Genomic DNA, 25,823 nt, shown 5'->3' with positions numbered 1-25,823 from the left:
ACCTCCAGTAACAAAGGACCCTAGAAGGAGTCACCAATTCCCAGGGCTCCAAAAAGGAGGAAGTGGCGGGGGTATGCCCGCACAGACTGGCAGCAGCCACAGTCTACAAGCATGGAGCAGAGCCCAGCATGGCACAGGAGCCCTAAGCCTGTGGTCAGGACGCGACTAAGGAGCATCTGTGGATCTGAGCATCCTGAAACGGGAGGTGATGATGTGAAGGCCAATGCCATTCACTGCTGCGTCTAACAGTCAAGTGCCCTTGAAAACTCTGAGATAAAGGCTAAGCTGGGGGCACCTGGGTGGCTCAGCTGGGTGGGCAGCGGACTTGATTCTGGCTCGGGTCATAATCTCAGGGTCCTGTGACCCAGCCCTGCAGGTTCTCAGGCTCTGCACTCAGCAGGGAGTCTGCTTCTCCCTCTGCCCCTCCCCCTGCTCCTGCTCTCTTTTAAATGCTCTCTCCTTTTAAAAGAAGGTTTTACTTATTTATTTAACAGAGAGAGAGCACAAGAAGAGGGATGGGAGAGGAAGAAACAGGCTCCCCAATGAGCAGGGAGACCTATGCAGCTTGATCCCAGGACCCCGGGATCATGACCTGGGCTGAAGGCAGACGCTTACTGACTGAGCCACCCAGGCACCCCATTAAATAAAATCTTTAAAAATAAAAAAGAAGGTAAGCTATCATACTAGTATACAGAAAAACTATGGTTTTTACAGTAACTTTTCAAACTAAGTTACTGGAGAGCTAAGACTACTATGATACACCCTTAGTACTTTTGGCTGTCTGACTTGCATCCTACTTAATGGAGAAAACACTCGGGGAACAAAAGATTTATTTAATTATTCTTGTAAAATGAAGATTGCAATCACTCAGCAATAAAATGTTTTAGTAACACTGGATTAGGTAATCCTGATGATGCCAAGGGCCCCTAAGGAAAACGGAAGATGGGAGTCCAGTTTTGGCCAAACTGTTGTCAGAACAGGCAGCCGGGGGGATCCAAACTGGTCGTCACAGAGCCACTGGCCGTTCCGTACACAGACACTGAAACTAAGGCTCCTTTTTGACCATTCGTCGGCCGGGCAGGCATCAAACTGAACAACAGATCAGCTCTATCATCATTTCCAGCCCCAGGGGACTCCACCCTCTGCTGCCAAATCTTAGTTCATTCTCCACATAGGTGTTACTACTTGCACCTTACCTAAACCACGAGGAATTTTTTAATGTCAAAATACATTTGTGAAAGACATCCAGCTGTGTGTTATGAAATACACAATCCAGTCGTATTTGTTACTACAACTGTTCTTTTTCTGTAATCCCTTCTGACACCTCATCAGCACCGAAGGAAGTCACTAGTGTGACTGTTCTCCTAAGTTGCTTTTTTTTTTTTTAAAGGTTCTTCCCAGCTTTGTACACATCATTTCCAAAACCGTAATTACCATAAGTTAAGTGTAGAGGGTGGCGAAAATTCACTGTGGGACCAGATTAAGGTTGGTGCGTGGTGGCTCACCACCCCATGCAGCGCAGGTGTCCAGGCGTCCTCGTCCTGGACAGAGCGGGCGAGTCTTATTGCTTAGAATGCAGTCAGTCAGAGGATCTACAACTCTGTCCACCTCAAGTACTGTGAGTAAAAACGTCTCACTGCTAGGGTGCCTGGGGGGCTCAGTTGGGCAATTGCTTTCCACTCAGGTCATGATCCCGGAGATCCAGATTCGAGTGCCGCATGAGGCTCCCAGCTCAGCAGGAGTTTGCTTCTCCCTCTGACCCTCCTCCACTCTTTCTCTCAAATAAATAAAATAATAATTTTAAAAAGCCTCATTGCTAAAGCATTACGTCCTAGAAGCCTGAAAAGGGGCACAGCTCCTGACACATACACCGTGGCAAGGGGGGCAGAGAGGTGGCCGGAAGCCTGGGGCTGATGGAACAGGGACCGCTTGGCTGGCACTCTTACTTCTTGGGTCTTTTCCCCATCCTCACACCAGACCGTCACTTATTCCTACTGAGGCTGGCTGTCAAACTACATGAATTTAAAATGAAAGCAAGCTCTACCTCATAATTGGGAAGACTAATGTGATTTTTTAAAAAGATTTTATTTATTTATTTGACAGAGACAGCAAGAAAGGGAACACAAGCAGGGGGAGTGGGAGAGGGAGAAGCAGGCTCTCCATAGAGCAGGGAGCCCAATGTGGGGCTCGATCCCAGGATGCTGGGATCATGACCTGAGTTGAAGGCAGATACTTAATGACTGAGCCACCCAGGTGCCCCTTATATGTTACATTCTAAAATGCCAAATGAAGGGCACCTGGGTGGCTCAGTCAGTTAAGCACCACCTTTGGCTAAGGTCATGATCTCAGGGTCCTGGGAACCAGCCCGGGATGGGGCTCCCTGCTCAACAGGGAGCTTTCTTCCTCTCCCTTTGCCCCTCTCCCTGATTGTGCTCTCTTGATCACTCTCTCTGAAATTAAAAAATAAAAAATCTTTAAAAGAAAAATATATTTAAACGTCCTCCCCCCTTTCTTTTTTGGTAACCACCCAAAACCTAAAACCCTAAAACCTGCTGTTTCTGGAAATGTTTCCATATTTTTGTTTTGTTTTTCCTTTTGGTATGGATCCAGTCGAAGTCCTTAAGAATGCTTCATCTAAATGTCTGAACTGTGCTCACAGGTCCTCCATTCCAGTCTCTCCCGGCTTGGAGATCTAATGGACTAATATGACTTAAACATCTTGCTTGCTATTCTGTTCCAGAATCTGTAAGCAATTCCCCCCTACCCCCACCTCACCCGCCGGATCATCAATGTCAAACGTCTTCCCTGGGCTTTCAGGATCAGGCATAATAGTGTCCAAATCAACATATCCAACCTTTTCATTTTAGGGCCCCCCCCAACATATCTATTTAACCCATTAAATGTCCCCAGTAGATCTATGGCTTATTGAAATAGCATTTCCTTTCCACTGGATCCTTCTGATGGGCATTTAAACATACTTAACTCTCCTCAATTATTAAAAAAAAGAATCTGGGGCACCTGACTGGCTTAGTCAGTAGAGCATGTGACTCTTGATCTTGTGGTTATGAGTTCAAGCCCCACATTGAGTGTAGAAATTGCTTAAAAATAAAAGCTTTTAAAAAAAGAAATCTGGAGTCCACATCGTCCTCCAGCTAATATCTAATCTTGTTTACTGGTTGTCTTCCGTTCTTCCCCTGTCATTCGCTCCTCTACCCACTGCCATTACTCAACCAAAACCCTATCTGCTGAGGCCATCGGCGACCTCCACGTGGGCCAACACAACAGACATCATCAGTCCTCTCAGCAGAGCTGGCACAACTCCCTCCTTTCTGAAGCACACCTCTGATGTCCCACTCTCCAGGTTTCTCTCTTAATCCAGGAGCAGTCCTCTGTCTCTTCCTTTGCTGGCTCCTCCTCCTCTCTCTGCTTCTATTTGTCAGAAGCTTCCGACTTATGTCCTGAGCCTTTTTTCTTCTTTTATTACAAATTATTTTCCTGGTGATACTACTCCATCTCATGATCTTTTTTAAAAAAAATTTTTTTTAATTTTATTTATTTATTTGACAGAGAGAGATCACAAGCAGGCAGAGAGAGAGAGGAGGAAGCAGGCTCCCTGCTGAGCAGAGAGCCTGACGCGGAACTCGATCCCAGGACCCTGAGATCAGGACCTGAGCCGAAGGCAGCGGCTCAACCCACTGAGCCACCCAGGCGCCCTCCATCTCATGATCTTAAAATACCACCTATATACTGATGACTCCCTAATTGGGTTCTTATATGAACCACTCATCTGAGCAACAGATCTGAATATCAAACTACCTATTCGATCAGCATAAGTGAATTATAACAAAAGTACCTCTAGTTTGGATAAAAGGCATAAGGGTAGATTAAGAAAGAGTGAACAGAATGTGTGAAAGACCTGGAGTGCAGAGAGCACTGGCAAGGAGGGGGCTGATAAGGAAGAAGGCTCATTTATAGAGGGAGCTCAAGGATGGCCTCACTGACAGAGCTGGAGTTTCAAGGGGATCTACACCCATTAAAACAAGGCCAGAATGCTTGGAAGAAAGAAGAAGACGGCACAAGAAAAAGCTCTCAAAAATTTTAAATACGTTCTTTTTTTAATTAAAAAATTCAATAGAAAGGATGGAATGCAAAATCAAGGAACTCTCCCAATATGTGGAAAAAAATGATAACAAGATGGAAATAGAAAAGATTAAACACTCAGGGCCAATCCAAAAGATCACACAGTCAAGTAACAGAAGATCCAGAAATAGGAGTGCATGGGAGGCTCAGTCAGCTAAGCATCTGACTCTTGATTTTGGCTCAGGTCATGATCTCATCAGGATTGTGAGATTGAGCCCCGAGTCCACTGAGCTCAGCTCAGAGTCTGCTTGAAATTCTGTCTCTGTCCCTCCCTATGTGTGCACACATGCTCTATAAATAAATAAATAAATAAATAAATAAATAAAATCTTAAAAAAAGAGATCGAGAGAGAGAGAGAGAGACCCAGAAATCAGAAATATAGACCCATGGAAACAGAGTGGAGGAAATTCCCAAAGGACTGATGTGAAAGAATTCCCCAAGGATGAAGAATATTGAGTCTCCAGAACTTGTGTCACACGAAGTGAATGAAAAAGACCCACATGATGGTAAAATACGCTGTCTATAAATTTTCAGAACAACAAGAACACCTACAAGTCTGGGGAAGGGGTGTGAGCTTGAGACTGGCCATATTGTAGCAATACTGAACTCTTGGAGGCAAAAAGCAAATGCCTTCAAAGTTCTGAGGGAACTCAGAAACTAAACTCAGAAACGGTAACACCCTTTTTCTAAGTAAGTCATTTGAAAACAAAGGAGTAAACCAGAGAGACAGAGAGAGAAGGTGAATTATCCAGGGAGAGCAGAGGTTCTAAGAGAGCAGACCAGTCAAGGTGAGTCTCAAGATGGTACCCACGGACCAAGTCGGGAGAATAAATCCAAGCTGGGTCAAGAGGATAAAGTGCAACTGAGGGAAGTTTCTTGGAAAGAACATCTAACTGATGAAGAATATGAAAAAGAATGAGGATGTAATAAAAAAAAAACAGTGAGAAAACCAGAAACTTCATAAAAACAAGAAGTTGCATGAGAAAGGTCACAAAATTTTAACAGATGACTTTCCTCTGCAGGGAATATATATATAGTCACAATTACATCAGTACTATTTCAATTGATCTATACACAATCTGCAAGATGATTTTATAGAACATTGGAACATTATCCCAGCTAGCAAAAGTGTTAAAGTAGAGGGCACCTGGTGGGTTCAGTTGGTACAGCATGTGACTCTTGCTCTTAGGGTTGTGAGTTCGAGCCCCACACTGGATGTAGAGATTACTTTAAAAAAAAATTAAAAAGCTTTAAGAAAAAGTGAAAGTACAAATGAAAGACATGGGGAGGTAGACCACAGGTGGAAAAAGCTGGTAGAAATTGTAGTGACAATAATATCCAACCTCATCCTGCATATGGAGAGTTTCAAAGATACTATATACAACCGACAAAGCAAGAAATAAACATGGAAAATGTTACTGAAATAAAGGATGTAGGCAAGAAAGGAACTTAAAGAAGTCACATTAAGACTGTGAGGAGGTGAAGTTATGAGTTAAATCCTCATCTGTTAGAGGAGGAGTCAACAAAATGTCTATATCTGAAAAACTAGGGGCACCTCAGTGGCTCAGCTGGTTGAGTGACTGCCTTTGGCTCAGGTCATGATCCTGGAGTTCCAGGATCGAGCCCCACATCCAGCTCCCTGCTCAGCAGGGTGTCTGCTTCTCCCTCTGCCCTTCCCCCTCTCATGTTCTCATACTCTCTCAAACAAATAAGATCTTAAAAAAAAATGAAAAGCCAAAAACTAGCTATGTTAGGAGAATGAGAAGACAAATCACAGGCTGAGAGAAAATACTTGCAAAATATATATCTGATAAAGGGCTGTTATCCAAAACAGACAAAGAACTCAAGAATAAAAAAACAAACAACTCGAATTAAAAATGGGTAAAAGAGGGGCTCCTGGGTGGCTCAGTGGCTTAAGCCTCTGCCTTTGGCTCAGGTCATGATCCCAGGGTCCTGGGATCGAGCCCCACATCAGGCTCTCTGCTCAGCAAGGAACCTGCTTCCTCCTCTTTCCCTGCCTGCCTCTCTGACAACTTGTAATCTCTGTCTATCAAATAAATAATTTTTTTAAATGGGCAGAATACCTGAACAGACACCTCACCAAAGAAGACAAACAGATGGCAAATAAGCATATGAAAAGACATCCCACACCACCTGTCATTAGGGAAGAACAATTTAAAACAACGATGAGAGACCACAACACGCCGAAGAGAATGGCTAAAATCCAAAACGCCAACAACCCCTCCTGCTGCCGAGAAGGAAGTGGAGCAATAGGAATGCTCCTTCATTGCTGGTGGAAATGCAGAATGGTATGGCCACTGGGGAAGACGGTTTGGCAGTTCCTTACAAAACTAAACATACTCTTTGCCATGATTCAGCAATCGCATACCCTGGTATTTACCCAAATGGGTTGAAAACTCACATCTACGCACAAACCAGCACACAGCTGTTCACAGCAGTGCTATTCATAATCGCCAAAACGTGGAAGCCACCAAGATGTCCTTCAGGAGGTGAATGGAGGAACCGTGATACATCCAGGCAATGGAGTATTATTCAGTGCAAAAAAGAAATGTGCTACGAAGCTCCAAAAATAGGGAGGATCCTTAAACACAGACTAAGAAAAAGCAGCCAATCTGAAAAGGCTCCGTACTGTATGATTTCAACTATCTGATACTCTGGAAAAGGCAAAATTATGAAGACAGCAGAAAGATCAGTGGTTGCCATGGGGTCGGGGGAAGGGAGAACGAATAGGGGTGCACAGAGGACTCTTAGGGCCATGAGTCTATTCTGTATGGTATTATCATACTGGATACATTTGCCCAGACCCACAGAATGTAAACCACAGACTCTGGGTAACTGTGATGCGTCAACATAAGTGCATCAGCTCTAACAATTGTACCACTGCGGTGAGGGACACTGATGGCGAGGGAGGCTGTCCACACTTGTGTTGGGAGGGCGGGGGTTGTATGGGCATTCTGTGCTCGCCCAATTTTGCTGTGCCCAAACCTGCTCTAAAAGTCTATTTAAAAAAAAAAAAAATGCAGCGTACACAAGTATAAGCGGTTAACTTTGAGAAGTGGGAAGGTGTAGGGCAACAGCAGTTTTGCTTTTCACGAGAAGAGGCCCTGTACCATTCCATTTTCTAACCTGTGCATGCACTACCTTGGATGGTAAGCATGGAGAAAAAGAAATGGGAATGTTTGCAAATACGGTGCGGAAGTAGGTAATCAGCAGTCCGTTGGTTTTATGGGCAGCACTGTTCCTTTGGACTTAGAACAAGGGAGATAACGGCAAAAAGTCTAAGGCCACACAGCCAGAAGGAACTAAGCTTTGGTATCAAATCGCCGGCCCCACCTCACTGGTGACTGCAACATCATTTTTTCTGAGCTAGACCAACCCTGCGGGGAGTTTCAGTGGAGTATCTTCTAGAGATTCATGTATTTCATATTAAACCTCACAGAAACTCCTCTGCAAACCAAACAGCAGGGAAAACGCACAAAAGAATCCTACAGAGGCTAATGAACCATATTACTTGCTTATTTTGCTGCCTTCGAGAAAAGCAAAGGGCAGGGTCACCATTTAGAGATGGTTTTTGAAACACCATAAAAGTTTTTTGTCTTGTCTTCATTTTGCACGCCCCCCCTTTTTTTTTTCTCAGAATGCCAAGTTAATTTTACTCGCACTCCACTTGCTCAGTGGCTTGGGTGAGAGTTTAAAACACTTGTAAATTTGTGTCCTTCTCTTTCCCACAGAGCCACACTGTTCCACGGCCACCATGAACAGTGCTCCAGACGGGAGAGGGTCTCTGAACAAAAGCCCCCTAACACTGTGTGGGGGCTCTGGCCCGGGGAGGATACAGTGACCACTCTGTACTGAGCTCAAGGCAAGATAAGGCAAGAGACAAAGCGGTAGTGTTAACGAGGAGAGATGACAGCACGGGCTGAACGGCTCCTTGTGGGCGGCCCACATGGCCGGGTGCTGGCATCTCCAGGAGAAGCCAAAATGCAAAACGGTTCTGGAAGGGCAGCTCCCAACATGCCATTTGAAAAGCACAGAGCAGGTGGGGACGTCTCCTGTCCGCTGACACTGAAGTGGCCGGGGCAACGGCTGGTCTCACAATTCACTCTGTGTGCTAGGTTAGCTCCTGGCCCACTGTGTGCGCCAAAGGAAATCTTCACAACACCGTTGCACAGGAGATGCCCCCCGGGGTCCCTAGGCAGCAAACAGAGAGGAGGAGGAGGAGCTGAGAGCGGTGGGACTTGTGTGAATTAGAAGATCTGCCTCTCCATGTGCAGCCTTCCTCTCCGTAGAGATGACAAAAGATCCACTTCCCAAGTTGTGAGCGTTTCTGGGGAGGAGGGAGGTATGCGGAGACCAAGGCGGGGCTGGAACGCATGACCCTGAGATCAAGACCTGAGCTGGGCTCAAGAGTTGGACGCTTGACCGAAAGAGCTGCCCACGCGCTCCTATGAGTCTTGATGTAACCAAGAATGACCCGCTCTGGATCACAGTTTAGCTCTGACTCCCTAAAATTACAACTTGGCTGAGTGGTAGCCCCATGTCATTGCAATCAGCGAGAAACTTCCAAATGCCACCATTAAAAGATACCAAATTCACCTGAATTTGCAATGACAGAAATCAGAGAATTAGGTGGACAGGGCATGCCAAATAGGTTTATCTGGATTACCATCACTTTTTCCTGTACTTTTTCTTAAACCATGCATAGGTCAAAACATAGAACTTTAAGGAATTGACCACATTCGTCACACTGGGAGTTCACAAGGCGGGAAATGATACTACCACTTAACGTGTGTAGTGCTTTGGTTTTCAAAGCATCTTCATACACATTAATTTGAGGCTCCCAAAAATCACTTGGCAAAGTATTGTTATCTTCATTTTATGCATAAGGAAACAGAGTCTAGAGGCTTCACAACTTGCCCATGGGTCTCACAATAAGTATGTCTTCCCATACCTAATGAATCACAAAATGTGTTATTTCAGAACTGTTAGAAACAGAGGAATCATGTAACCTAATCTTTCATACCAAGTAGTAGTGACAACGTCTGATCTCGGCTGCTATTTCCCAGTCTCATGTGCCAGTCACCGACGAAGATTTTCAGGGAAAGAGAAGCCGGCATTAGACAGGCCTTCCACCATGGGAAGCGGAAAGATTTGGACAATCCTTCTTTATATGTGGCTGAATTCGATCTTCGTGAATATGGCACATGTTGGTGCCAGTTCTGGGACAATCTGGAACCACGAAGAACAAAACGACTGCTTCTTCCACATGACATCTGAATATGTGACGGCAGCTTTGTTTCTCCTTGGTTTTCTACTCTGTAAGCAGAGCATTCCTAGTCCTTCCTGCCAAGCCTCAGGGGAGCCGGGGGTCACTCATCGGGTGGACTGCCCCGGGAGTCTCTGATTTAGCAATGTCCCTCTGAAACATTACCCAGAATCTCAAAAATGCTGCAGATGTGGTCACCACGAGCAAGGAATCTCCTGGTCACAAGAGAACCCCCAACTCAAGCTTGTAACAATCATAGGAAATGTTTTTGGCTCACGTAACTGGAATGCTGGGAGCAAGTCTGGCTTGGGGTCCAGCAATGAAGAATGTGCTCATGGCTCTCCCTCCCCTGCCCCTGCGTTCCTCAACAGGCTGCCTTCATCAGTGAGCTGCCTTGCCTCATGCCAGGGGGAGGTCTGGACGGTTCCAGGCCTCACATCCGCACGCCACCACATCCAGGGAAGAGGAAAAATGCTGCACCACCCCCGCGTGGGATATTAGATGACAACTGAAAATTACATATACTGTTGAGCAAGTTACCATTGTTTCAGGACAAAGTTTCCCCTACAACTTCATGGCTAGAAAGAACCATCTTATTTTGCAGTTCAGGATTTTGGAAAAGGCTTGGCCAGGCAGTTATAACTTAGGTCGATGCTGCCTGGTGATTGCCGTCCCCGTGCTGGCTGGGGGCTCAGTCACTTCAAGACTGGCTGGGCCGGACAGGCCAGCTGGCTCAGTCACATGGCGGAAAGGACAACCAGGGCCATCATATGGGAGTGGAAGTGGACCACCGGAGTGTGTGGGGGGGAGAGTATTCCAGTAGGGTGGTCTTGGGGTGGCTGAGCCCAGTACAGATGGCTCGGGGCTCCAGGGCTATGTCTGCACACAAGGGTGGGGGTCACTGCAGGGCCTCTTACAAGCCAGGCTTGGCGGTCACATGGGGTCACTTCTGTCCTTTTCCGGTGGCTGAAGCAATCCTAGGCCTGCCCGGATTGAAGGCTCACATTCTTGACAGAGTCGGTGGCAAAGTCACCATGTGGAAGAGCGCACGGGATGGGAGGCAGTTTCCATCTCTGGAAACTACAATTCAATTCATCACGCCCCCCCCTAGGCTGATGACACAGTTTTCTCTCATAAACCCGTTAACTGTATGCCTCTGTTTCTCATCCTAGCGTTCTTCTCGTTAAAATGTCAAGACAGGGAAGCCAAAGGTAATTCCGCTGACGATTTGCCGGTTCCAAAGAGACACTGAAGACAGGGTAAAGTTCATGCTGGTAAATACGAGATGCTCAGTGTTTGGACACTTTATGGGCCAAGCTGGTGCCACTTCTTCGGAACAGGGAGAAGAAGTAAAGGCACGTGGCTCAGTGGGTTAGGCGTCCAACTCTTGATTCTGGCTCAAGTCATGATCTTAGGGTCACGAGATCGAGCCCTGCATTGAGTGTGGAGCCTGCCTAAGATTCTTTCTCTCTCCCAGTCTGCCCACCTCCCACCCCTGATCTGCCCCCTCCAAATAAATAAATAAACTGCTTCACCATGTTCTTCAAAATCAAGCTCTAAAAGCGATAAAAATATGTTTGGCGTTTTACCACCCAAAGCCTAAAGTGAACCTTCCCTTTTCCTTGACTTATGTCATAAATATTTGTAATTGAAAGAAAGAAAAATGGCCCTCCCCTATGTACAACCTACTCTGCAGTGGATACCTTACACGTATGAGCCCATTTAAGGCCTTTGTAGCAGGTGCTGACTTTATGGGTATATTAGGTCACAGGAAACCGAGGCAAAGGTGGGTGCAGATACCCTGCCCAAGGTTACGAGTCTTGAGCTGGAATTCAAACCCGCGAAACGTGGTCTCCAAAGTTCATACTCTTAGTCAACAAACTCGTCCCTCTGCAAGTAGAAATGATAATGCTCTTTCTAAAACTGATGTAATCAAGATCCCCCACTTTCCTGAGATGCGCACAGGAAGAGATATGGAAAGAATGTGTTCTTCTGTGTCGACACAGAGGGGCTTATCAGTCTTTAGTCTGGGATTGTAACACACGCATATATGACAGAGAGCTGTAAACTTTTTTTTTTTTGAGAGCTGTAAACTTGCCTTTGTGACTTCTACTTTAGCACTAGAATATACAGCATACTCCTCCTCGCATTGAATTATCATACCATTGTCAACTGACCTATGCCACCACCATACCCGACAGTTTACAGGCGTACCTCATAGATTCAGGATTTTCTGCAATATTTCCCCCAGATTTTTACCTATGTGCAAGCAGAGGCTGCATATACCTCAGTATTGCTTCTCTTTTCCTTTCTCAATAATAGGACTTTTGCGAGGGGCACGTGGTTTCAGAATAAGGACATTCTCCAGCCTCTTCTGCAGCTGGGGGCGGCTGGGTGACCAAGTTCTGGCCCACTGGATACAGTAGCTTCTGGAAGCTCTCCTTACCAGTCAGTGCTCACTCCTTTCCTCCACTCTGCTGCCTGATATGCACATGTCACACGTGGGACCCTGAGGTCAGGATCTCACCTGGTGGAGCCAGATGTCAGGAAGAATCAAGGCTCAGCACCTTCGAGCCCCAGGTTTCTCAGGTAAAGGTCTGGGTACGTGGTCTAGGCCACGTACCCAGACCTTTACCTGGGAAACAAAATCAGGTTTTCGTTAATAGAATACGAACTTCTTGACCAACTTGAGTAAGCTTTTATTGCTACAGAGAGTCAAATCCCTACTTCAATTTACATATTATTCATATCTATTTAACACGTAATGTGTATAACCCGTTATATGTAAAACATTTTAAAAAATTTAATAAATTGGGTATTTCTTAAATATGTTACTATAATTACTTATAATACCTTACTGCCTTATAGAACATATATTAATTTATTAAACTTCAATTTATATGTACATATTTAAACCACATTTTATAAAACATACGCATTTAGAAACATGGATCCCGTGCTCATACCTCAAGAACATTTTTCAATTAGCAATAATCGCGCCTCGGATAAACCTCATTGGCTACGATACTGCCACTGCGCAAAGCTCAAGAACATTTTTATCCACGTTCATCCCATGCATGGTCTCAGTGCTGCCCTTGTTATTACGAAGGCCACTTTAAAGCCTTCTCTCCCAGGTTACCAGAGAGCCATCTAAGTAATCTGTTTTGAGATTTGGCGTTTTTTTGAATCCAAGACTGCAATCATAAGATCACTGAAAATTTCGTACCAAGTCTCAAATACATATTTACATGGTATTATGTCAATTTCTTTAAAAAAAAAATTCCTGTGAGTGTATATTGGTGACCTACAACAGAAGCGCTTACTCTGTCATATAATATCTTTCAAAGCCTTGATTTAACGATACGGAACACTTGCAACTGTGAGATTATACTCCACAGAATACACAGCAAATTTGTTTTAAATATGCCTCCCTTTTTCTAAACCAGCTCTGTCAGACGGCCTCTGTAAGGCTCTAAAATGAAAACTGAGGTTATTTTAGGCTGATTCCCCCGAATCTTACTTTGTTATTCAGAATCAAGTAATTAAGAACATGTCACTTGGTTAAAAATGACACTCTGTGAGTCCTGAATGTAAGGAGCTTCCTTTTTTCCCCCTAAGAAATAATTCTGGGAGAAATTAGTATCATATCCAGGCATATTAATTTGAGATACATTAATAATTTTATAATATTAAGTCTGCCCCTTCTGGAATGGAGTATAGCTTCTCCATTATTTTAAGTCTTATTTTAAGAACCTCAAGGAGATTTAACACCTTTTACCTTATGTCCTATAATATTCTAGTTAAAATTATTCCTAGATATTTTACGTTACCTCTGCACTGGATTTTTTTTTTCAATTTCTACCATTAACTAGTTATTTCTAGTACAGGAAAAAGCTATTATTTTTTCCACATTTATCTTATATATAAAACATTTTTAAAAATGTTACTTACAAGTTACTTACAAGTGACTTACAGTCACTTACAAATTCCCTTATTCGTCGGTCTAACTTTTCTTTTCAATATTTAAGCCAAAGATGTTTTTGCCTTACTGCATTGATACCAAAGCAATGTAAAATAATAATAATACTTCAAGTTTTATACTTTTTCCAGGACTAATTTTGTGAATTTATATTTTGAGGGAAATGCACCGTTTTTGTATATATTGTTATACACTGAATTCCTCATTTCCTTCGTATCTGTAACAATAGATCCTCACTTATTTTTAATATTTTTCCTCTTTTCTTTAATCAGAGATCACGTCCATTATTTGTCTTTTCAAAAAACTAGTGTTTGGTTTGACTTCTCTTCTTTACAGTTTTATGTCTTCTACCTCATGCCTTTCAGCTTTTAACATGATTATTTCTCTCTTTTTTCTTTTGCTTTTCTCCTAGTTTCACAGGTTGACTATTTCACACAGACGTTTTCAGTCCTTTTTCTCTTATGGTAATAAAAGCGTCCGTGATCATACATTTTGTGGTTACAAAACCTCACTCCCTCTGTGTATTTCTAGATTATTCATAATTTGTTTTGACCTTCTCTTGGTGCCGAAATTATTTAAACACCATGTCTCTGAATTCCAAAGTAGTTTTTTAAAAAATAATTATCTTTTTATCATTTATTTTGTTGGATTATGATGACAGATTATTGCATTTAAAATAGGAATTCTGTGACAAAGTACATGACCAAGTCCTGCAAACAATCCTAGACCTAAAGAATGTATATTCCCTGTTCCATAAATGTGTCGAATCTTTTATTTATAACTTCTATGTTTTTGCTTCTTTTATTTGTTTGTTTCAGAGGGTGAAAACAGGCAGCCTGCAAGCTACAGATATGTTTTATTTGGCTGGCAAAGTCCTTTAAATGTATGAATCTCAATGCCTTTAGGCAAGGCATGCATTCTCTAGTTCACTGTGCAATTCCCATCATCTCTGCTGTCTTACACCCAATAATTCACATATTCGTGCTACGCACGTGGTCCCCGTGGGCATCCGAGTTAGCAGTCTAGCTTCCCTGGGCTGTCAAATTAGAAAGACCACATAATTAACATCTTCTGGTACAGTATGGATTTTTTAAAGAAAAAACAATGCATCTTTTATTTCCAGTTTTTGTTCTATATATTTTGTTGCTTAAAGATTAAAGATGGTCACATATATTTGGTTTTTATCGGTATGTAATATCCCTCTTTTTCATGTTCAGTGTTCCTGTTCTTACTTTCTTCTCTGTGAGGCACTGATATATGTCTCCTATTTGTTCTTTAATTGGTGAATTTAGCTTAAGAATATTTATCGTGGGGCTTTTCTTTGGCTTTCTTGTTTCTGCTTCTTGTTTCTTATTTTGCTTCCTGTTCATTAACTCTTCTTTCGTTCTCTTCTCCCCCCATCACTTTTGCTGATCTGATACTGCTTCACTTTATTCCTTTCTGACCGGCTTACCAGGCATTACCATCCTCAATCCCCCTTATTTGGGGAATACTATGCATTTCTTTTCTGTTTGTGGTTACTGGCCATTCTTAATAGTCCTAACCAAGCCTTCATCACAAGTAAACCACCATGGCCCCCTTACTTCCTCACCAACAAAGGTGAGATTAATTTTAGAGTGATTTGATCTATGAAGGCCTTGAATGCCCCCACTGCAATTGTGGGTTTTGCTGAGCTACTCTAGAATTTTCAGTTCTGTGCCCTTGTCTAGATTTTCCCTGAAAGTATGATCTTTTTTTTTCCCCCCAAGAATCCCGCTTTACAGTTACATTATGAATTTTCGGCTGCGTTGGCCTCCTCAATTTATATCCCCAATGTCTCAGGCTGCACAATTCACTGCTCGTCACAGTGTCTTATATGCTTGATCTTCCTCTGGCTTAAGGTTTCTGCTGATCCAATTACCAGTATCTAATTGGTCATTTGAATAGTTGCTCACGTAGAGTATAATAAATCCTTCACGTCTAAAAATATCCTTTTTTATTCTGATTCATTAAGGGATATCTTGGCAGGAGAATTTGTAACTGGCATTCTTTCTGACGATCTAGCTTTCCTACCTTTCTTCCCTACTTTATTTCTCTTTTGAAGGCAGGTCCTCCTCCCACTGAATTAGCTGAAAATATCAGCTGTTTGCTTTTGCAGCCCCCCTTTACAAGCTTAGATGCCCCCTTGACCCTGCCAGAAATTCCACCTGCCCCAAGTGGAACTTGACTCCGGAACCAGTGCTACAAAGCAAGGACCAGGATGCTTACCTGGTCGCCGGCAGCTTCGGCGGCTGCTTCAAGACCAGGATCCCTGCCGGTAGGTCGGGTGCAGCCTGCACTGTCTTGGCCCACGCACAGAGCAGCAGCCTCCAGCCTCAGCCGATGCTTTGTGAGAGTTTCGGCACTGTTCCGGGCTGCTCTATCTCCAACGTCTCACTCTCCAGCCCTCGGACAATTCCACAGCAACTCAATATCCATTAAAACTGGTTTTTCTTCCTACATCAACCCAGATCAGCTCCTGCGGCCCCGTGAGTAAGAACCCAGGCTGATATGGCTGCGTTTAGAAGATTCCAGATCCTTCTGGTCAACAGTCCCGACCAACTGTCCTAGCTGTTGGTGCGTGAGCATTTCAACGCCATCCTGATTCCCCTCAAAACTGACCCATCTTCCTGTCTAGAAGTTGGCAGAATTTTTATCTTTATTGCTGCAGTGGAGCCATTAAATTATGTCTTTTTCCAGACTACTGTGAGTCCTTTAATCTGAAGCCTAAAATCTCCTTCAGCTTAGGTTTTCTCCTTTTATTTTTTACGTCTTCTCCATCCGTTCCTTTCCTCCCTTCCTACACTGGTCTCTCAAACATGTTACCAATTTCATGATACCAGTATCTTTGTGTCTGACAAGATATCCTTCCAAAAAAACTAATTCAGTTCTCAGTAGGGGCTGTTATCATTTGTGTTTGTTTCATCTGATCAAAGTTTCGAATCAGGAACAATAACTCTTTGAGTTACTACTTTTTTTCTGGTGGATGCTTTCTTCTGTCTCTTTGATTTAGCTCTGCTCATTCTCAATGTTCAGCCTGAGCGCTGTACCTCAAGTTATTAAATCCCCCTCCAAGGGGATCACACCTTTTCATTGCTAAAGCTGGGTTTGGCCTTCGGCACCGAGACGTGTCAGTGTTTCTTGGACAACGGCAAATCCCCACATGGAGGGCATGGAGGTTTTCATTCGCGAGCCCAGCAGTGCATGGACTGGTACACTGGGGCCTCCTTGGCCTGGCTGTGGGGAACGTTCCTCTCTGATCTCACGTTTCTGAGACTTCATGCAGGAGAAGCACTCCCTGCCGACTTCTAGCTCCTCAGATGCATAGGACCTGGGGCCCCTTCAAGGGCTGAATGTGGGAAGGGGAAGGGGAGCTGTTAACACCCGCACACTGTGGCTTTCACTTTACTGAAAATCATTTCTGTTGTAAGCAGTGGCCAAAAGACGGGACCAGGCCTGTACTACACTAGCCATATACCCAGACTTCTGACCTAAGGCACGCGAGAGATGGGAAGGACAGGAGATTGTGGACTCTGCTCTCTTCTCTCGGCACCCTTTCCACAGTCTACTTCTCAGGCTTCAAACAGCCATTCCAAGTGAGCAATTCCTAAATATTAATCTCTAGCTCTAAGATTTCCAACCATCTGTGTACTCTCTCCATCACGATGCCCTGGCATGAATGTAGTTCAGACTGTTCGCATCTGACAAATCTTTCCTAAATTCTCGAAGGGGCCAAGCCCAGTGATAGAGGTATAAATGTAGGAAAGTATGTGACAGCTATGTCGGGAGATGGTTGCGATACAGCAGGGCAAAGAGAGTAGAAAGAGAAAATGTGAAACCTGGGGAGCAAAGAAGGGCAGTGGCCCCGCCCATAGGGTCAGGGAAGGTGGCCAAGGAAGGGATCACAGCCACGCTGTGTCTTGAGGGTAGACCGGGAAGAGCAGTGAGGACAGGTCACTTTGACAGAACTAACGGACTTGTGGACAAGACAGTGGAGCAGACAGATGAAGCCACAAACCAACAGACAACATGTAATCAAACTAAAGAGCACACCAGTGTTGCTAAAATTAGGGAGGGCTAATCTCATTCTATAATCTTTAAAAGCGTCACCCTGAGAGAGAACAGTTTAGAGGATAAAACTCCAGAAAGATCAAGGGCAGGGCCACAGAGTAAAAGCAAAGGAGCACTGTAAAAAAACGATCTTATTGCTTTCCACGCCTCCTATGAGAACAGAAGCATCCTGGGGGAAGAAGGATGGATATTTAGTTGAAGGGAAAAATACAGACCATCTCTACTGACCAGCAACCATTTTGCCCTGCTACGAATCAGCAGCAGTTTAACAGAAGGTAACAGAACCATTTAGATGTTCCTTTGGGCTACAACTTAAAATTTCTAAGAGTGAATTCTTTAGGCTGCCTCTGTAATTCTCTTCCTGAGCCTCCTGGTCTCAGTGTCTCTCAGGGTCTCTCTCAGTGTGTCTGTATGTCTGTCTCTCTGGCTCACTCAGTGATTTTCCCAGTCATCTGGTCTTAATACATTGTCTTTAGTTCATTCTTCTTTTTTTAAAATTTTATTTTTAAGACTTTTTATTTATTTATTTATGAGAGAGAGAGAGAGAGAGAGAGCGCGCACAAGCAGGGGGAATGGCAGAGGGAGAGGGAGAAGCAGATCCCAGGACCCTGAGATCATGACCTTAGACGAAGGCAGACTCTTTTTTTTAAAAATATTATTTATTTATTTATTTGACACAGAGAGAGAGATCACAAATTGGCAGAGAGGCAGGCAGAGAGAGAGAGAGGAGGAAGCAGGCTCCCTGCTGAGCAGGGAGCCCGATGTGGGACTCGATCCCAGGACCCTAAGATCATGACCTGAGCCGAAGGCAGCGGCTTAACCCACTGAGCCACCCAGGCGCCCCACAGCAAGCAACTCTTGATCTCAGGGTCGTGAGTTCAAGCTCCATGTTGGGCATGGAGCCTACTTAAAAAAATAAAAGATAAATTTATAAGAGAATATATAGGATAATGAATGAAGACACCACATTCTGAGAAAGAAAGGCTCAGTACTAAAATCTCTGTGGATTTTCCCCTAAAGTAATGCAATTTCACCCAATTTCACATAAGATGTTTTCTGAAACAAGGTAAAGTGATCCAAATACTCATATAAAAAATAAACAAGAGAAATCTACAATGAAGAGAACTCGATTCACCAGACACTAAAAGATTCCATGGCCACAAAAACTGAAATCATGTAATCAATGAAGCAGAATGCAGAGACAGCAAATATATCCAAAAATATGTAAATATCGAAACAGATAAAAGACAGTGAATTCAAATCAACGAGGAAAAGAAATGTCACTCAGTAAATGCTATTGAAATAACTGCCAAATGTTTTAAATACACTTTAAGTCATAGACCAAAGAACATTATAAATGGATTAAATACAAAAATATCAAAAAATGGAATGTGAAACCAAAAACATTTGACCTTTGGGTGGGAGAAATCTTTCTAAGCCTAGAAATAACATAAGAAATCCAATGGAAAAAATAAATCTCCATTATTACAGTTTTAGGCTTGTATATTTCCAAAACAAACAGACAAAGCAAAACATAATAATCAACATGCTACCAGAAAACCCTGCTGAAATGATCTGCAATGATAAAACAGAAATGGGTTCACAGTGTTAACATACCACAGAATAAATGAGAGTAACTTAAAAACCCAACTGGAACACTGAGAAAAGTTAGAAATAGATAAATCCCAGGAAAAAATGACCAATATATACACAAAATTCAGTAGACATGCAAATTAAAACAATGAAGTCCTTTTTTTGCCTAATAAGTTAGGGAGAATTACTAAGGGTCATGATAATGCTGGTGAGGCTGTCATGAGACCAACACTTTCCTCACAGCTGTACGTATTATATAACACTTGTAGAAAGAACACAGAAGTATGTATCATGAGGTTTATAAACGATCTTATATTCTGGCCAAGTAAACATCTACTTACGAATTTAGTCTAAGGATAGAGTCAGAAAATTAAACACAGATTATTTATAGGAATTATTTAAGATAAAGAAAAATACTGAATCCAACAATAGGAGGATTAAATAAATTATTGTACTAGATCCATTTGGAAAAAAAACAAAAACAAAAAAATGAACAAATTACAAGTTTAATAAATATGGCCTTCCCTTTTAAATTTTTTTAAAAAAATATGGTACTAGAATACAATAGTACCATAGTACAACAGACTGGAGATGTAAAAATATCTGGGAATATTTAATGACATGAAAAAATCTTATTATTACACTAGTAAATAAAGAAGTCAAGATAGGAAATGGAATATAAGATATCGTTTGACTCTCTGAGAGTATGTGTGTGTATTGGTGTATAAAAGGCTCCACAACCATACTACGGAGAAATGTCAAGAGTCATCTCTTGGCATAATCTTGGCAGGATTATGACTGATTTTTATTTTCTGGACACATGTCTTTCGTTTCTTCATTTTCTATAAAACAAGATGTATTATTTACATAATTAGGTAAAATATTCATTTTTTTTTAAAACAAACAAACACCGAAACAGATCCCCTGGTCACCTCTCTTCATGGGACATATTCCAGCACACTCTGGATTCAACCTACACATTTCTTTGGCTCCCATCCCTCCTTAATGTTCTGGCAACATCAAAGACCTAGCTAGTCCTTAGAACCCCGGATTCTTTCACAACTCTGTTTCTAGGTGATTGCTATTTCCTCTGCCTAAAAGCCCTCCTCCACCCTCTAACAAAGGCTCCTTCAACTTTTAAGACTGGGTTCAAATCTCCCTCTTCCGTGAAATCTTTCCCAATGTCCCCAGGAAGAAATACTGCTTCCTGGTCTCTGAGTTCCACACCTCTCTGCTTAGGGCACCACAGTGAGGTGAGTTGTGCCATATAATAAAGTTTTACTATATAGCTTCCCCTGTGGTGGACTGACTGAGGTCACCAACGATGCCCACATCCTAATCCCCGGAACTTGTGAATACTTTACATGGCAAGGGGACTTTGAGCATATGATTATGTTAAGGCTCTTGACTTGAGGAGATTCTCTTGGATTATCTGGTGGGCTCACTGTCATCACAGGGTTGTTGGTTTTTTTTTTTTTTGTTTTTTTTTTTTTTTGCAGGCAGGTCAGAGGCAGGAAAGGGAGACGTGATAATGGAACCAGAGGTTGTAGCAACGAACTGGGAAGATGGCGGCAGGTTGCAGGTGGCCTTGAAGGTGGAAAAGGCAAGGAAATAAATTTGCCCTGAAGTCACCAGAAGGAACATAGCCTTGCCAACACATTCCTTCAAAATTTCCAGCCTCTAAAACTCTTAAAAAAATAAATTTGTGTTGGCTTAAGCCAGTAAGTTTGTGGTCATTTGTTATAGCAGCAAGAGGAAACTCATACGATCCTTGAATATCTGAAAAGCGCACTGGGGCAGGCATGGGGAGGGGAGGACAGTGGACCCTGGAGTTGGGGAAGGAAGCACTCTGTCAACATTTGGTGATAAATGAAACATTGTTTACCTCAAGGGAAATGACTGGAAAGAAGTAGTGAAAAGAGACACGGGAGGAGAAAGAAAAAGAGAAGGGGTTCACATGAGACATTAATATTTATTGTTAAATTTTTTTGTTCCTATTTATTATCATTTTAGAAAACTCATTACCTTCCAAGCACTGTTTTAAGAATGTTATACTGTTCTAAGAGCCCCTTTAAGGAAGTGCTATTATTCCCATTTTACAGGAGGGAAACCAGAAGGGATTACGAGACCAGCACACACACACACCCGCACATCCCACAGCTAGAAAATAGGGAAGCCAGAAAAAGAATGCAGACATTCTGGCTCCAGAGCCCATGTTGTTAAATATTAAGAAGAAAAAGCTGACGCACTGAGGGATTTGCAGGAATTTGCACCTGTACATAAGCCAAGGGGAATAAACTTAGTTTAAGTCAGGCTGAATGCATTACAGAAACATTCTCTATTCGATGTACCACATTTTGTGTGGTTCTGTTTTCAGCACCAATTTGCATCTGGATTCAAATCCAGATAGGAGGCAGAAGGGGAGGTTTAAAGGCTACAGGAATGCTGCTGGGGGGTGGATCCGTCATGCAACCCACCTTCCCACCCCTGTCCTGCGGAAGCCCTGAGCTCACCATGGTGAGAGAAGCTCCAAGGCCTCTGAGAAGCACCAGTGGTGTTCTCGGGGGTCAGGAATGCTGGTGGGTGACCAAAGGTGGGCAGTAGCACTAAACCCCAGGAGCCAATCAGTCATGGTCCCCAGATTATGGAGCAAGGCTGGCGTGGTAAACACACCCTTAGAAAGACTCCCACCCACGCTCAGTAAGATTTGAAAGGAAAACTTGGCATTGGGACCGATGGCTTTCAAGTGCAAACTACTGATGGTCCGTAATACTGACCGACAGAAAATCCAGCCCATGAAATAGAACACCAACTAAGGAAATCCAGAATTCTGAGAGCCAGGATAAAGAGATGAATATAATTCTTTGGAAAATTAAGAGACAGGAAGGAAGACAGGAAAGATCGGCAGTAATAAGGAAGCTGGAGAAATAATGGGAGAAAACTAAGCTGAGGTAAAGAAAACTGTTGAGAACCCTGAAGGGGATCGCTGAGCAGCAGGCGACGTGAATGAAGAAAGGCCTATGGTCTGAGTCCAAGGCGCCCAGGCCAGCTCAGAGCAGGTGTTCTCTGCCACCCGGCTGGAAGTGGGGAGTTCTGCCGGCCTGCTGATGGGGCCAGAGTCAGGAGCCCAGCCAGGGGCTCAATCCTGCTCTCCAGGAAGGAGCACTTCACTGACAACTGGCTAGGGCTCCCCTGGTGGAGGGAGCAGAAGAGGGTAGGGGAGGCTCAAGGCTTTCAAGAGGCCCCATAAAACGAACCATTTGCCTGCTGTACTCACACCGACTTCTGACACCAAAATGTGCAGGTTTTCCTGCACTGACGGCTTCTCTGAACTCTCTGGACCCCCGTGCGGTGTCCTCCAAATCAATTCTGACATTGACCCTAACCCCCTGCAGTTAGCACAGACCCCACAAGTTCAGGACGATCCCCACTACAGGTGCCAGTCCCAGGTCCCAGACTGTCGCCTGTACTTCTCATCAACCCGTTCGTTACCAACTGGGGGTTTCCACGAGCCCCACCTGAGGTTTGATAATTCGCTCTAACGGCTCACAGAACTCAGGACACAGTCCACTTACTAGATGATCAGTTTACTACACAAAAGACAACTCAGGGTGGCTCAGTGGGTTAAGCCGCTGCCTTCGGCTCAGGTCATGATCTCAGGGTCCTGGGATCAAGTCCCGCATCGGGCTCCCTGCTCAGCAGGGAGCCTGCCTCCTCCTCTCTCTCTGCCTGCCTCTCTACCTACTTGTGATCTCTCTCTGTCAAATAAATAAATAAAATCTTAAAAAAAAAAAGACAACTCAGGAACAGCCCCAGGGAAAATATGCAAGGTCGGGGGTGAGCACGGGGCTTCCAAGCCCTCTTGGGGGCGCTCCCTCCCGTATCCTCCTTGATGTGTCTGGAATTCTCCAAATCCCACCATTTAGAGAGGGAGAGAAGTAGGCTCCCTGCTGAGCAGAGAGCCCGATGTGGGGCTCGATCCCAGGACCCTGGGATCACGACCAGAGCCAAAGGCAGAGGCTTTAACCCACTGAGCCACCCCGGTGCCCGAAGATTTTTATTTTTGAGAGAGAGAGAGAGAGAATGAGAGAGGAGGGGCAGAGGGAGAAGCAGAGTCCCACTGAGCAGGGAGCCTGACACCTGGCTCCATCCCAGGACCCCGGAGTCGTGACCTGAGCCAGGCAGACGCTTAACTGACTGAGCCATCCAGGGACCCTTCATTCTTTCCTCTTTCTTAATCACCTCCAATTCCTGAGTGAAAGTCCCTACCAAGGTGTCAAATGCTAAAGCAGAATGCCGCAGAAGGTCAGGATGTCAGGGAAGCTGTGAGGGGCGCGTGGACACACAAACACACACACACAGACATAACTTCCTCCCCACCGCACACATTCTGCTAACCTCCAAAAAGAAACCCTTTCACCCCATCTTTGGGCCAGCACATAAGTGCAGCGAACGTGGGCACGCTGTAACGTACTCGCATGGAAAGGCCGCCAGAAGAGACCAAAACTTACCTATAAACGTATCATTTTCATGACCTATGACCACTATGAATAGACTCTTTGTTTTATCTGTTAATGAATCAGAAGGTTAGACTGCTGATAATTTAACCTTCCAAGAATCATTTTTTTTTTTAATTTGGCTGCTGCTAGAGAGAAAAGCAGGACCAATTAGAGGGAGAAAATGAATTCTCTGGCAGATAAAACAAAGGGGATTTTCAAGGGCTTGGGAGGTTGTGGGCACTGGTTCTTCATCATATATAGTTTCAGGTCAAAATTTATGACCTTACCTTCCCAGGTTTATCATAACCCCTAATCTTCACACTGACATGTAATTAGTTCAATTTAGAAATATGAGGTTGGCAATGAAAGGAGGATAAAGAAGCGAAGGGGGAAAAGCCTGATTTTTCCAGAAAAGGGGTTAAAAACAAGGAATGGGGCAAAAGGATATGGGTAAGAGAGTATTTAGGAATAGGTGGGAATTGTAAAAACGCAGAGGGCAATGGAGCTGGGGGCCTGTTGGGCCTCTGGGATGGGGGTGGCGCCCTGTGCCAGGGCCCCCGGGAGCGGCTGGCCCACAGATACTGGGGTTATCTTTGTAGTGGTGTGGAATGTGGAAAATCTCTTTCTGTGAAACAAGCTTTTCTGAAGTTCATAACATGAAGTGATTTTTTTTAAATCTCAGTTTTTAAATATTTGGCCAACTACATCAGTTTTAAAATATAAAGACTACCTTCTGAGAATTAAAAAATTTCCAGGAAATACAAGGGATGGGTGCCACCGAGTCACTGAACCCATGCTTTTTTGCTGGGGCCTCTAGGGAGCGTTGGGGGCGGTGGAGAGGAGTTAGGACAAGCGAGTGTTCTCAGGTAGTTCTCAGTCAGCTGGAGAAGATCAGGCTGTCTCGCCAGGTCCACGTGAAGGGGGACACTGGAGGGCCTTGAAGGCTGGGTGGGAAGTGGGTGGGCACATGGGGAGATGGCTTCTCATGAGACACAGCTGTGAGTGTGTGGCCGCGACGGGCCGAGGACGCGTCTGGTGGGAGGATGATCCCAGGGAGCGCGCTCTGTCATGGGACGGCAAGATCTTCAGGAGGACACGCTCAAACCTTCAAGATGCTCAGTATTTTCAGGCCACTCCTATGACATAGGCTGGTCTCATCTGATTGGAGCCATATGAAAATTTTAAGAAAATAAGGTTGTCTGGGTGGCTCAATGGGCTAAGTGTAGGAGTCCTGATTTCCCCTTGGGTCACAACCTCATGGGTTGTCAGACGAGCCCCACGTCAGGATGCCCGATTGGTGGGGAGTCTGCTCAAGGATTCTCTCCTTCTGCCTCTCCCCTCCACTCACACATGCACTCTCTCTCTCTCTCTCTCAAAAATTTTAAGAAAGGAAAACAGAATTCAACAGGCTAGAAATACCCTTCCTAAGGCACATTTGGGAGACATGCTCAACAGAGAAAACCCTAGTCTCCTCTGCTCACAAAATACCTCTCTGACTTAGAAAGTTTAAAAATCTAAAATCATAATGAGGCCTGGCTGACCCAGCGGGTGGAGCGTGGGGCACTCCTTATCTCAGGGTCGTGGTTTGAGCCCCACATTGGGCGTAGAGCTTACTTGAAAAAAAAAAGTATAAAAACAAAATTATAACATACCGAAGTTATCAAAGTTCAGAGTTAAGTTTGCACACACACTCTTTTTCATATATAAGCCAACAAGGAACGAATTAAAACTTAGGCTAATTCATCTTTCATGTTAAAAAAAAAATCCAAAAGGGGTACTAAGAAAAACGGGATTTAAAATGTTATTATAGGGGCACCTGGGTGGCTCAGTGGGTTAAGCCTCTGCCTTCTGCTCAGGTCATGATCTCAGGGTCCTGGGATCGAGCCCCGCATCGGGCTCTCTGCTCAGCAGGGAGCCTGCTTCTCTCCCTCTCTCTCTGCCTACTTGTGATCTCTCTGTGTCAAATAAATAAATAAAATCTTAAAAAAAATGTCATTGTGAGGCAAAACTTTTCAAACCCATGACCTCATTATGTCTAACAAGAAAAATAACATCAGGGGTGCCTGGGTGGCTCAGTGGGTTGAAGCCTCTGCCTTTGGCTCAGGTCATGATCCCAGGGTCCTGGAATCGAGCTCCAGGTCGGGCTCTATGCACAGTGGGGAGCCTGCTTCCCTTCCTCTCTCTCTTTCTGCCTCTCTGCCTACTTGTGATCTCTGTCAAATGAATAAATAAAATC

At 44.0% G+C, this 25,823-nt stretch overlaps 1 protein-coding gene and 1 pseudogene across 1 annotated transcript in view; both read right to left on the bottom strand.

Annotated features, from left to right (window-relative positions):
• Positions 1–25,823, bottom strand: part of LOC122898131 (cytospin-B-like) — a 69,691-nt gene that overhangs the window by 32,373 nt on the left and 11,495 nt on the right.
• Positions 12,304–12,472, bottom strand: LOC122898133 (annotated as a pseudogene).

Source organism: Neovison vison, unplaced genomic scaffold (genome assembly GCF_020171115.1).
Source record: "Neovison vison isolate M4711 unplaced genomic scaffold, ASM_NN_V1 Scaffold_125, whole genome shotgun sequence".
NCBI classification, from domain to species: domain Eukaryota; kingdom Metazoa; phylum Chordata; class Mammalia; order Carnivora; family Mustelidae; genus Neogale; species Neogale vison.
Note: the sequence above shows the minus strand (reverse complement) of the source record. Positions and strands in the feature narration are given on the sequence as shown.